The sequence below is a fragment of the Babylonia areolata genome, chromosome 7, assembly GCF_041734735.1.
Source record: "Babylonia areolata isolate BAREFJ2019XMU chromosome 7, ASM4173473v1, whole genome shotgun sequence".
NCBI classification, from domain to species: domain Eukaryota; kingdom Metazoa; phylum Mollusca; class Gastropoda; order Neogastropoda; family Buccinidae; genus Babylonia; species Babylonia areolata.
The window spans coordinates 7,683,552-7,696,051 of NC_134882.1; the positions used below are offsets into that span (position 1 = coordinate 7,683,552).

Sequence of the window (12,500 nt, forward strand, 5' to 3'; positions counted from 1 at the left end):
TTAATGACCTGTGTGCGCAGAGGCGTAAATACCTAGCTAAAACCTAAGTTAAGTAGACCTATCTTTTCCTCCGGAGGGGGTGACAATGAGAAAGAGTATGTATATACATACTCTCTCCCACCGTCACTCGCAGCGTCCCTCCGGGCTGTGTGCCAACAAAAAAAAACAACAACAAAAAACAAAAAAAACAAACACACACACACACACACACACAAAAGTTACAAGGGGATTGTATGCAGATCCTTGTAATGTGTTGTGTTGCGTTGTGTTGTGGTTGTGGTTGGTTCCAGCAAAAAGAAAAAGAGTTTTGTTTTGTTTTGTTTTGTTTTTCTTGTTGCCGAGTCAACAAACACTGAGGGTGTGTGTGTGTGTGTGTGTGAGTGTGTGTGTTGGGGAGGGGGGGAGGGGTATGTGTGTGTATGGTGGGGAGGGCGGAGGAGGACTTGGAAGGGGCCGGAGGTGGGAGGGGGGGCCGACGCAGAGAAGGCGTGTTTTGCTGTGTGTTCAGCATGGGCGAGAGAAGTTTCTTGCCATCTGCTGCTGTTATTGTTGTTTCTGTTGTTGTTGGTGGTGGTGGTGGTGGTGAGTTTTCTCTTCTCCTTTCTTTGCTCTGTGTGTGTGTGTGTGTGTGTGTGTGTGTGTGTGTGTGTGTGTGCCTCACTCTTTGTGCCTCTCTCTCTGCCTCCTTCTCTCTTGCCTCCCTCTCTCTCTCTCTCTCTCTGCCTCCCTCTCTCTGCTTTACTCTTTTTCTCTCTCTGCCTCTCTCTCTACCACTCTCTGTGCCTCTCTCTCTCTCCCCCTCTCTCTCTGCCTCTCTCTCTCTGCCTCACTTTCTGTCTCTGTCTGTCTGTCTGTCTGTCTGTCTGTCTCTCTCTCTCTCTCTCTCTCTCTCTCTCTTCCTCCCTCTCTCTCTGTCTGTCTCTCTCTCTCTCTCTCTCTCCCTCCCTCCCTCTCTCTCTCTCTCTCTCTCTCTCTCTCTTCCTCCCTCCCTCTCTGTCTCTGTCTCTCTCTCTCTCTCCCTCCCTCCTTCCACTTCCATGTTCCGTAAAGAAAGACAGACAGACACTTAAGAGGGGCGGGAGAGCAGATGGTGCTGGTAATGGCAGACAGAAAAAAACAACAGACTACAGAGACAAAGACACGAGCGCGAGAGAGACAGACAGACAGACAGACTGAGACAGACAGACACTGAGAGACAGACAGACAGACAGACAGAGACAGAGAGACTGAGACAGACAGACAGACAGACAGAGAGGAAAACAGACGTAGGCAGCGCCCAAAACACAGCTGACATCAAAGAAGTCAGACTGGAAGTGGGGGTAAGGGTGGGGCGAGAATTATGTTTATGAAAACAGACTGAGACAGACAGACAGAGAGAGACAGACAGACAGACAGACAGACACTGGGAGACAGTCAGACAGAGACAGAGAGACTGAGACAGACAGACAGACAGACAGACAGACAGAGATGAAAACAGACGTAGGCAGCGCCCAAAACACAGCTGACATCAAAGAAGTCAGACTGGAAGTGGGGGTAAGGGTGGGGCGAGAACTATGTTTATGAAAACAGACTGAGACAGACAGACAGAGAGAGACAGACAGACAGACAGACACTGGGAGACAGACAGACAGACAGACAGAGATGAAAACAGACGTAGGCAGCGCCCAAAACACAGCTGACATCAAAGAAGTGGTGGTAGGGGTGGGGCGAGAATTGTGTTTCATGAGGGAAAGAATATGAAAAACTTAAGGGGTAAGAAGGTACGGTGAGACTGAGACACTGGGAGAAATGGACGAGAGAAAAACTTGGGTTGGAGAGAATGAGGAGACAGTAGCGCCCGCGCACACGTATAAACACACACACACACACACACACACACACACACACACACACACCACACGCGCACACACACACCGCATCACAACACAACAATAACACACGCACAAGCGCAAACACGGATGCGCACGCGCACACACACACACACACACACACACACGCACACGCGCGCACTTTCGCACACGCACATACACGCACGCGCATGTACGCACGCTAACACACACTCACACAAGCGCGCTCGCACAAGCATACACACCATAGGCAACATCCGGTGAGAAAAAACAGCCATGTGTGAGTGTGATATGGGCCGGTGTGGTGGGCCTTTGATGGACACCGAATGGAGGTGCGGTCTTCTTCTTCTTCTTCTTCTTCTTCTGCGTTCGTGGGCTGCAACTCCCACGTTCACTCGTATGTACACGAGTGGGCTTTTACGTGGATGACCGTTTTTATCCCGCCATGTAGGCAGCCATACTCCGTTTTCGGGGGTGTGCATGCTGGGTATGTTCTTGTTTCCATAACCCACCGAACGCTGACATGGATTACAGGATCTTTAACGTACGTATTTGATCTTCTGCTTGCATATACACACGAAGGGGGTTCAGGCACTAAGCAGGTCTGCACATATGTTGACCTGGGAGATCATAAAAATCTCCACCCTTCACCCACCAGGCGCCGTCACCGTGATTCGAACCCGGGACCCTCAGATTGACAGTCCAACGCTTTAACCACTCGGCTATTGCGCCCGTCGGAGGTGCGGTCAATTGTGGCAGTATATATACGGTAGTGACTGGCGTCCTAGTGGTGGTGGTGGTCGTGGTGGTGGTGGTGGTGGTGGCACAGTACAGGGAGATAAGGGAGGAAAGAAAGGAATAACCAGAGAAAGAAAGACAGACAGACAGAAACAAAGAGAAAAACAGTCAAAGCAACAAAGACGTTGACAAAGAGACGAGAGGCGGAGAGAGAAAGAGACAGATTTAGTTTCAGTTTCAGTTTCTTAAGGCAGTCACGGCGTTCGGACAAATCCATATACGCTACACCACATCTTGCTAGGCAGGAAATGCCTGACAGCAGCTTTATATAACCCAATGCGTTTTGTCATGCTTTGAGTGCATGCTTTTTTTTTCTTTTCTTTTTTTTGAATCTGTGAACCTGTCAGAATGGATTTTTTTTTTATATATATATATATATATATGATTTTGCCAGAAGACAACAAACACTCACCTACGTTGCCTTGGGTTCTTTTTCAGTGCGCCAAGTGCGTTGCGTGCTGCACAAGAGACAGAAAAGACACTGAGAGACTGTCAGACAGTCAAACAGAAGAAAGAGAAAGAAAGAAAAAAGAAAAAGAAAAAGAAAAAAAAAACACCGAGAGAAACAGTGCAGAAGAAAAAAGGAAAGGGAAACCAGCAGCAGTAGTAGAGTAGACAAGAGAAGAAGAAAGAAAAAAAAAAGGATAGAAAACGAGAAATGATAAAAAAAGCACACACACACACACACACACACACACACACACACACACACACACACACACACACACACACACACACACACACACACACACATCAAAAAAACAAATCAATGTCTTCATCTGACGAACGAAATATCAGGAGAACAGATTCAAGAGCGAAAAAAAAAAAAAAAGTTCTCTCGAAAGCAGTAACAACAGCCTGGCTCCATCGATAACTCTCCCTCCTTACTTAACTATAAAAAGAAGAAAAGAAGAAGAAAAGATGGTGAAAGACAGAGAGAGAGAGGGAGGGGGGGGAGAGACAGAGACAGCGAGACAGAGAGAGACGCAGAGAGAGAATGGAGAAAGAACAGACAGAAAGAGAAACAGACTGGGAAACAGAGAGAGACAGAGAGGGGGGAAGAGGGAGAGAGAGAGAGGGGGGGAGAGAGAGGAGCGGCAGTACGAGGAGAGAGACAGACAGACAGACAGAGAAAGAAAGAAAGAAAGAGGGAGGTGAAGAGATAGGAGGAAGAAAGAGGGTGAGAGGGGTGAGAGAGGGAAAAGAGAGGGAGAATTACTGGATTTATTTGATAAAGGAAATTAGACAGACAGACTTACAGACAGATATTCAAAAAGACGGACGGATAAACAGAGAGATGGGAGAAACACAACCAAAAACAAAAACAAAACAAAAAGTCAGATATGCACGATCATAATCTGAACATCACATTCAATGTTAACATCAGAATCGCTTTACCGGTTTTTTGAAATAATCAGTCAATACTAAATAGCGATGCAGATATTCAGCAAGTATCCCTTCAGAGAAATTAATTAATAAACAAATGAATGAACAAACGAATGAATGAACGAACAAATAAATGAATGCGTGAAGAGTGAATGATTGAATGAATGAATGAATGAATGGGTGGACTTTGCTTGAAGAAGGAAGCAGAATAAGTATTATGCTTTTCCTTTTCCACATACAGCCCCAACTGAGAGACAGAGAGGGCTACACAGACAGAGATACATGCAAAAAGGAAGGCAGAGACAGAGACTGGACGCAGGCTTCCGGGTACCAGATCGCAACTTTGTATTGTATTGTATTGTATTGTATTGTATTGGTGTATTTTCATTCTATTCTATTCTACGAGTATTCTATCGCGTCGCGTCGCATCGCATTGCACTGCGCCACAACAACAACAACAACAACAACAATAATAATAATAATAATAATAATAACAGCAGAAGCAACAACAACAACAACAAAACAACAATAATAATAATAATAATAATAATAATAACAGCAGAAGCAACAACAACAACAACAACAACAACAACAATAATAATAATAATAATAATAATAATAATAACAGCAGAAGCAACAACAATAAGAATAATAATAATAATAATAATAGATATAAATAAAAATCCCAGACAAAATGTTTGTTTTTTGTTTGGTTGGTTGGGTTTTTTTGTTGTTTTTGGTTTGGGTGGGTTTTGGGTTGTTGTTTTTTTGTGTGTGTGTGTTTTGTTTTTTTTCTTGTTTTTTTGTTGTTTGTTTTCTGTTGTTATTTTGTTGTTTTTTTGTTTTTGTTTTTTTGATTGTTTGTTTTTTGGGGGGTTGGGTGCTTCTCTTTTTTCTTTTTTTTTCTTTTTTTTTTCTTTTTTTTTGTTGTTGTTGTTGTTGTTTTATTAAGCCATAATCATTCAAATGTCTTGCGATCTTCTTCGACCACGTTATTTCCCCGTTTTTCTCTCATTTTCGGCTTTTTCTTTTCTTTTTTCTTTTTTTAAGAGCAAAGGAAAAAAACAAACAAGCAAAAGCTGCGTGCATCATCATCATCATCATCATCATACAAGCTGCGGTCGATCCAGCCATTGCCAACCACTGCCAGCCAGTCAATACAGATAGCTAAGAGCAATGCATGCCTGCTGCTGCGCCAAGTTACGTCAGCAAATTCCGCTTGGGAAAGTCTTACTGGAGAGTAGAGGAGTTCTAGCGAGAACGTGCGCAACGGCACGATGATGGTGATGATGATGGTGATGATGAAGAAGGGGAATAAAACTAAGACATGCATGACTGTGTACAACAAACTCTTCCGTTCTACATCGATATAGCTAGCTTATATAATTTTTTGTTTGTTTGTTTTGTTTTGTTTCGTTTTGTTTTGTTTTAATTGTTATTGTCGGTGGGTGTTTTTGTTGTTGTTGTTGTTTTCTTATTGTTGTTGTGGTGGTGGGTTTTTTGTTTGTTTGTTTGTTTGTTTTTTGGGGGGATTTTTTTGTTTGTTTGTTTGTTTTTGGTTTTTTGGTTCGGGTGATGAACACAATAATGTATTCTCTTCCACAGTAATTCATCAAATAGAAATGTTGTTGTTGTTTTGTCTTTTTGTTAGTCTTCTTTTTCTTGCTGTTGTTGTTGTTGTTATTGTTTTGCCTTTGTGTTGTTTTGTTTTATTTTGTTTTGATAATAGCGGGTAGGATGTGAGAGAAGACGGATACCCGTTCTTCTATCGCGCTGTAAAGTTCTCTCGTAATGACAGGAAACCAGCCAACCACACAACCAATGCTCAGACAGATGTCAAAAACGAGGCTGTGTCTGTCCAGCTTGTCCAAATGCGGAAGAATGTAAAGCTACGTTAATCTTCTTCTTCTTCTGCGTTCGTGGGCTGCAGCTCCCACGTTCACTCGTATAAACGCGAGTGGGCTTTTACGAGTATGGCCGTTTTTAACCCGCCATGTAGGCAGCCATACTCCGCTTTCTGGGGGCGTGCATGCTGGGTATGTTCTTGTTTCCATAACCCACCGAACGCTGACATGGATTACAGGATCTTTAACGTACGTATTTGATCTTCTGCTTGCAGTATACACACGAAGGGGGCACTGGCAGGTCTGCACATGTGCTGACCTGGGAGATCGTAAAAAATTCCACCCTTTACCCACCAGGCGCCGTCACCGTGATTCGATCCCGGGACCCTCCCATTGAAAGTCCAACGCTTTAACCACTCGGCTATTGCGCCCGTCTGTTGTATTAATCAACTATAATTATAATTTTCCTCAGCTCAGAGCATTTTACCCCCAATGGTCAGAGACAGAAAAACTCAAGACGGATGCAAGACTTTATTAGGGAGGGCGGGGGGGGGGGGGGTCTGCCAGATTTCTCAAGTGTGGTGCTCGCAATGCGCTGTACAATGTACTGTCAAACCGACTCCTTTTCTTTCTTCTGTTTTCTTTCTTTCCTTCTTTCTTTCTGTTTTTTTCTTTCTTTCTTTCTTTCTTTTCTGTTCTTTCTGTCTTTCTTTTCTTTTCTTCTTTCCTACTTTGTCTTTCTCTTCGTTCTTTTCTTCTTTCTTTCTTTCTTTCTTTTCTCGTCTTTCTTTCTTTCTTTCTTTTCTTTTCCTTCTTTCTTTCCTTCCTTCTTTTGTTTATTTGTTTCCTTAGTGAGTTATTTAGTGAGTTAGTTTGTGAATCAGTTCAGTTTTTGTTTATTTGTTCTTCACATTGCTTAAAAGCAATGTGAGTCTCGGTATGAAGTTCCATCATCAGTGTAGAAGACCATAATCAACCAACACAAACGGGGAAAAAGAATCCCAAAACTGTCAGATATCGTAAGAACATGCCAAGTTCTTCAACGAACAAGAACGAGAGAACAGCATGCACCGTCAATAGGAAACGTCATTTCGTTTGTTAGGACATGTTTTCCATACGGAATAAGTAGCTACTTATTTACCTTCATTACTGAAAAAAAAAGTATCGAAAACCACTGTGACAGCAGAATCCGACCAGAAAAGGCTGCCTTTTTTTTTTCTTTTTTTTCAAACACCGAAAAGCACGGATGCACCTACACAAGAAACTAGTTAGCCAAATTTAAAGTGGGATGGGGAAGGAGGCATCTATACGATAACAACACAGGTTCTCTCTCTCTCTCTCTCTCTCTCTCTCTCTCTCTCTCTCTCTCTCTCTCTCTCTCTCTCCCCTCCTACTCTCTTTCTCTTTCTCTCTCCTCCCACTCTCTCTCTCTTTCTCTCGATCCCCCACTCTCACTTTCTCTCTCCCCTCTCTCTCTTTCTCTCGACCCCCCCCCCCCCTTTCTCTCTCTCACACTTGTTCTGTCCCCCCTCTCTCTCTCTCTCTCTCTCTCTCTCCTTATACCTATCCTTCTACCTTTACCTTCTGTTAAGTGACACACTCTCTCTCACACACACTTTCTCTCTCCCCCCCCCGCCCCCCCCCTCTCTTTCTCTCGACACCCCCTACTCTCTCTCGCTCTCTCTGTCTCTCTCTCTCTTCTATACTTTCTATACCTTCTACACCAATACCTTCCACCAAAAGACACACACACACACACACACACACACACACACACACACACACACACACACACACACACACCCCTCCTCTTCCCTTCTCTTCACTTCACTCCTTCTTTTGTCAGACTGCAACATTCAGCAGCCTGTCTGTATCGACCCGATTGTGGCAGCAAGGGACACCAGACCTTTAGGAATCCTTCATCACTCAGTCATGACCGCTGACAAAATCTTGATAAGTGCACATGGCGCTGCTCCGAAAAGGGGGACTAGGTAGTCTACATCAAAGACCTAGACAACAACACCACGTGCGCACGCACACACACTACACACGTACACACACACACACACACACACACACACACACACACACACACACACACAAAGGACGAAAAAAAAAAAAGAAGAAAAAAAATGTCCTCCAGCGGCATTTTCTCTCTCGGTTTCTGTTTCGCTATCTTTCTCTGTCCCTGTCTCTGTCTCTTTCTCTCTTTCAGCATATCCGCCACTGCCTCTCTCTCTCACACACACACACACACACACACACACACACACACACACACACACATCCTACGCACCCCACCCCCCCCTCTCTCGATATCCTTTTTTTTTGTTGTTGTGCTTGTCTGGCCGCGGGCGACATTTAGGGAATTAAAGAGTGACATTCGTGCAACTCATCACTTCAATGCAAGCAGCGCAGGAGTAGTGAGGGAAGAGAGAACTGGCAGACAGACACAGACTCTTGTGTATATCTGCACGTTGATGGGTGTATGTATCACACACACACTCTCTCTCTCTCTCTCTCTCTCTCTCTCTCTCACACACACACACACACACACACACATACACACACACACACACACACACATCATCTCGAAGAGTCGTAACACCAAACGTATGCAGTGCATCTCCCTCGCCCCCTAACCCCACCCCTCTCTCTCTCTCTCTCTCTCTCTCTCTCACACACACACACACACACACACACACACACACACACACACACACAAATTATATATATTATATTTCTAGTCATTTATGCATACAGAATAGGACACAATGACGTAGCATAGCACAGCATAGCATAGCATAGCACAGACTAGCATAGCATAGCATAGCATAGCATAGACTCTCTCTCTCTCTCTCACACACACACACACACACACACACACACACAAATTATATATATTATATTTCTAGTCATTTATGCATACAGAATAGGACACAATGACGTAGCATAGCACAGCATAGCATAGCATAGCATAGACTCTCTCTCTCTCTCTCACACACACACACACACACACACACACACACACAAATTATATATATTATATTTCTAGTCATTTATGCGTACAGAACAGGACACAATGACGTAGCATAGCACAGCATAGCATAGCATAGCATAGACTAGCACTGAGTTGTAGTAGCCCTGAAGCTACGAGCTGTCTTTGCTGTCTTTGTTGTCTTTGTCTGTCTGTGGTCTGTGGTCAAAGACAACACCAGACACACCATGACTGGGGGAGGGTGTGTGTGTGTGTGTGTGTGCGTGTGTGCGTGTGTGTGTGTGATGGAATGAGATAAAAACACAGTTCTAACTGTCAAGAGTGGGAGGATGCTAGCAGGCAGGAAGGAAGGAAGGAAAGAAAAGAAGGAAGGAAGGAAGGAAAAAGAGGAATGAAGGAAGAAGGCATGGATAAAGCAAGCAAACAATCAGGAAAGTAATGAAGGAAAGGACAGAAAGACAAATAGAAAGAGAGAAGAAAAAAAAACTGGAGAAAAAAAAGAAAAGGAAAGGAAAGACAGAATGCAATCAATGCATAATAAATCTTCTAATCAACAATTCGATGAATCAACAAATCAACTGATTATTTAGGTAAAGGCGGAAGATGCAGAAATGGACGAAGAAAGGGAGAAAGAAGGAGAGAGAGAGAGAGAGAGGGAGAGGGAGGGAGAGAGAAGGACAGACAGACAGAGACAAGCACAGACAGTCAGAGACAAAGACAAAGATTTACAAACACAGAGGGAGAGGGGAAAGATATGTACGTAGATAAATACAGAGAGAGAGACAGACAGACAGACAGACACAGATACAGAGAGAGAGAGAGAAAAAAAAGAAAAAAGAAAGAAAGAAAATAAACGAAGGAAAGAAAGACAGACGGAAAGAAAGACAGAAAGACAGACAGAAAGAAAAAGAATAGCGTGTTTCGTAACAACACAATCTAACCTTCCTTGCTCGTTGCGTCATGTCATGAGCATGCAAATAAATGCCTTTTGCTGGCTTATTAATCAAAACAGCATCGACACGGCGACGATTTACCGTGCGGTTCTACCCTTACCCGTACAACTTACCCGTACAACACACTGCAGACCTAAAATATAATGTCAATAGACTGTTGCATGTCTGTAGCTTCATCCGAAAGAATGCTGACCTGCTTAATGTCAATAGACTGTGTTGCGTGTCAATAATAATTCAGCTTCCCCCGAATGAGCCAAGAGCGCGACAACCATTCCACAAGAGGTTCAAGGCAAAAGTGGGCTGCATTTGATTAAAGCTTTCTGATTAACTCTCTCCATACGAACGGCGAAAGAGACGACGTTAACAGCGTTTCACCCCAATTACCATCATCAAAATATTGCAAGCGGAAGGCTCTGATACTGAAGAGGTGAATGTTGACAAAGAATACCACAATTCTAACGACGGAAGCTAAAGGTTGGGTCATTCGGACACCCACTGGACATCCGAGGGGTCTGTGTAGAGGAGAAGAGAGGACTGGCCGTACTGAGTGAGTTAAAGCTTTCTTCCTTTCTGTCATGCTTTATATGTGTACGCAATTGATTTTTGCCCATGACCTTCACGGCTCAGCCAATAGATCTATAAAGTCCACTCGTAGTATTGATTTTAGTATTTTCGGGAAAAAGACCACTTGGGCGAATGAACATAGTGAAAACCCTGTACACTGAGAGTAAAACACATAAGCTTTTTATGTATTGAGTATAATTTCAAAATGTAATGTTTAAGATGAGAAGGATCAGTTTAAAGCAAATTAAGTCCCCTAGCATTAATTACAGATTAATTTCCCTTTTTTACTATCTGCACCAAAGACATGCAAAATAAATATAACTTCCATGCTTAGCAAAAGAACTTCCTGTTTGAACAAAAAATGATAAAAATGACTGCTCTTGTTGTTGTGTCAGAATATCAGATCAAAGTGCCAAGTTTAGAGAATAAAAAATATAAATATAACAGCAAATTCAGTTTGCATATAATTTGGCTTCTTTTTAAATTTTTTGTGTGCCCATCCCAGAGGTGCAATATTGTTTTAAACAAGATGACTGGAAAGAACTGAATTTTTCCTATTTTTATGCCAAATTTGGTGTCAACGGACAAAGTATTTGCAGAGAAAATGGCAATGTTAAAGTTTACCATGGACATACAGACACACAGACACACACACAGACACAGACACACACACACACACACACACACACACACACACACACACACACACACAACCGAACACCGGATTAAAATATAGACTCACTTTGTTTAAACAATTGAGTCAAAAATGATAACAATAATAATCATCATTATCGTAATAATAAAAATAATGATGATAATCATAATAATCATGATGAAGATGATGATAATAATTCATTTTTTTATCGCTCTGTGGTTCTGGGTTTGTTACAAAACATACAAACACGCGCGCGCACGCCTCCTCCCTCCACACACACACACACACACACACACACACACAAAGAGTGCAACCCTGATGACAACACACACACACACACCTTACACCACTAATACCCCGCTCTCTCTCTCTCTGTGTTAGGAAAACGGATGAAAGCTGATAGCAGCAGCAGCAGCAACGGCAGCAGCAGCAACAACAACAACAGCAGGAAAACAGTTGCAGTCAACTCAAACCAGCCACACGACTACTACCAGTACTAGCAGGAAAAACAAAAGGTGTCAGAAACTGTACACCACTTCCTGACAGAACACGACCAGCAGCAACATACCCCTCCCCTCTCCACGCGCACACACACAGACACACAGACACACACACACACACACACACAGAGAGACACACACATATGCACACACACACACACACACACACACACACACACACACGTTTCCCCACCCTTACTTTCTCTATCCCTAATTGTCTTCCCCTTGTACTGAAGCGTGTGTAGCGAGAAGATCCTCCTTCCCCACCCACCCCCACCCCACCTCCTTTTTCACCCTCCCTGTCTTTAGCTTTCTCTCTTCTATATGATGAATAGTTCAACCTTGATATAAAAAAAAAAAAAATATATATATATATATATATATATCCAACTTGACAGCGACTGGAGCGAGCAGCTATACTCTCAGTCTGTCATTTAAAGATACGCCATGCTCGACTGGGGTGTGTGTGTGTGTGTGTGTGTGTGTGTGTTACTTTGTGTGAATGAGTGTGTGTGTGCGTGTGTGTGTGTGTATGTGTGTGTGTGTGTGTGTCTGTGTCTGTCTGTGTCTGTCTGTGCGTGTGCGGTGCACACAAAGAGAGGACACCTGTCCCCGTCCAGACCGCCAACACCCCCACCCATACCTCCACCTTCCACCCCACCCCCCGCGCCCCAAACCACCACCCACCCCCACAAGGTGAGAGTCTACCTCCCATCCCACCTCCACCCCACCCCACCCCCCTACCCCACCCCTTTCTGTCGCGTCTGAAAGTGACCCACTTTCCTCATCGCTAGTGGAAGCGTACCGTTAACAGCCGTGTGTACTCTCTCTTCCGCATGACTTGGTGGTGTGCTTGCCAGCGACTGTTGCTGTGATACGCTCTTTGTTTCATTAAACAACCATTCGTCTTTGTTGTTTTGTTGGGTGGCTTTTTTGGGTTTTTTTGTTGTTTTTG

At 43.6% G+C, this 12,500-nt stretch overlaps 1 protein-coding gene across 3 annotated transcripts in view; it reads right to left on the reverse strand.

Moving 5' to 3' along the window:
- Positions 1 to 12,500, reverse strand: part of LOC143283685 (protocadherin-1-like) — a 336,037-nt gene that overhangs the window by 135,259 nt on the left and 188,278 nt on the right. For 2 of the 3 annotated variants that reach the window (XM_076589916.1, XM_076589917.1), the window contains one exon: positions 3,058 to 3,103. The gene's annotated coding sequence lies outside the window, so the exon portion shown is untranslated. The remainder of the gene's footprint in view (positions 1 to 3,057; positions 3,104 to 12,500) is intronic. The other variant, XM_076589918.1, reaches the window with a different exon arrangement.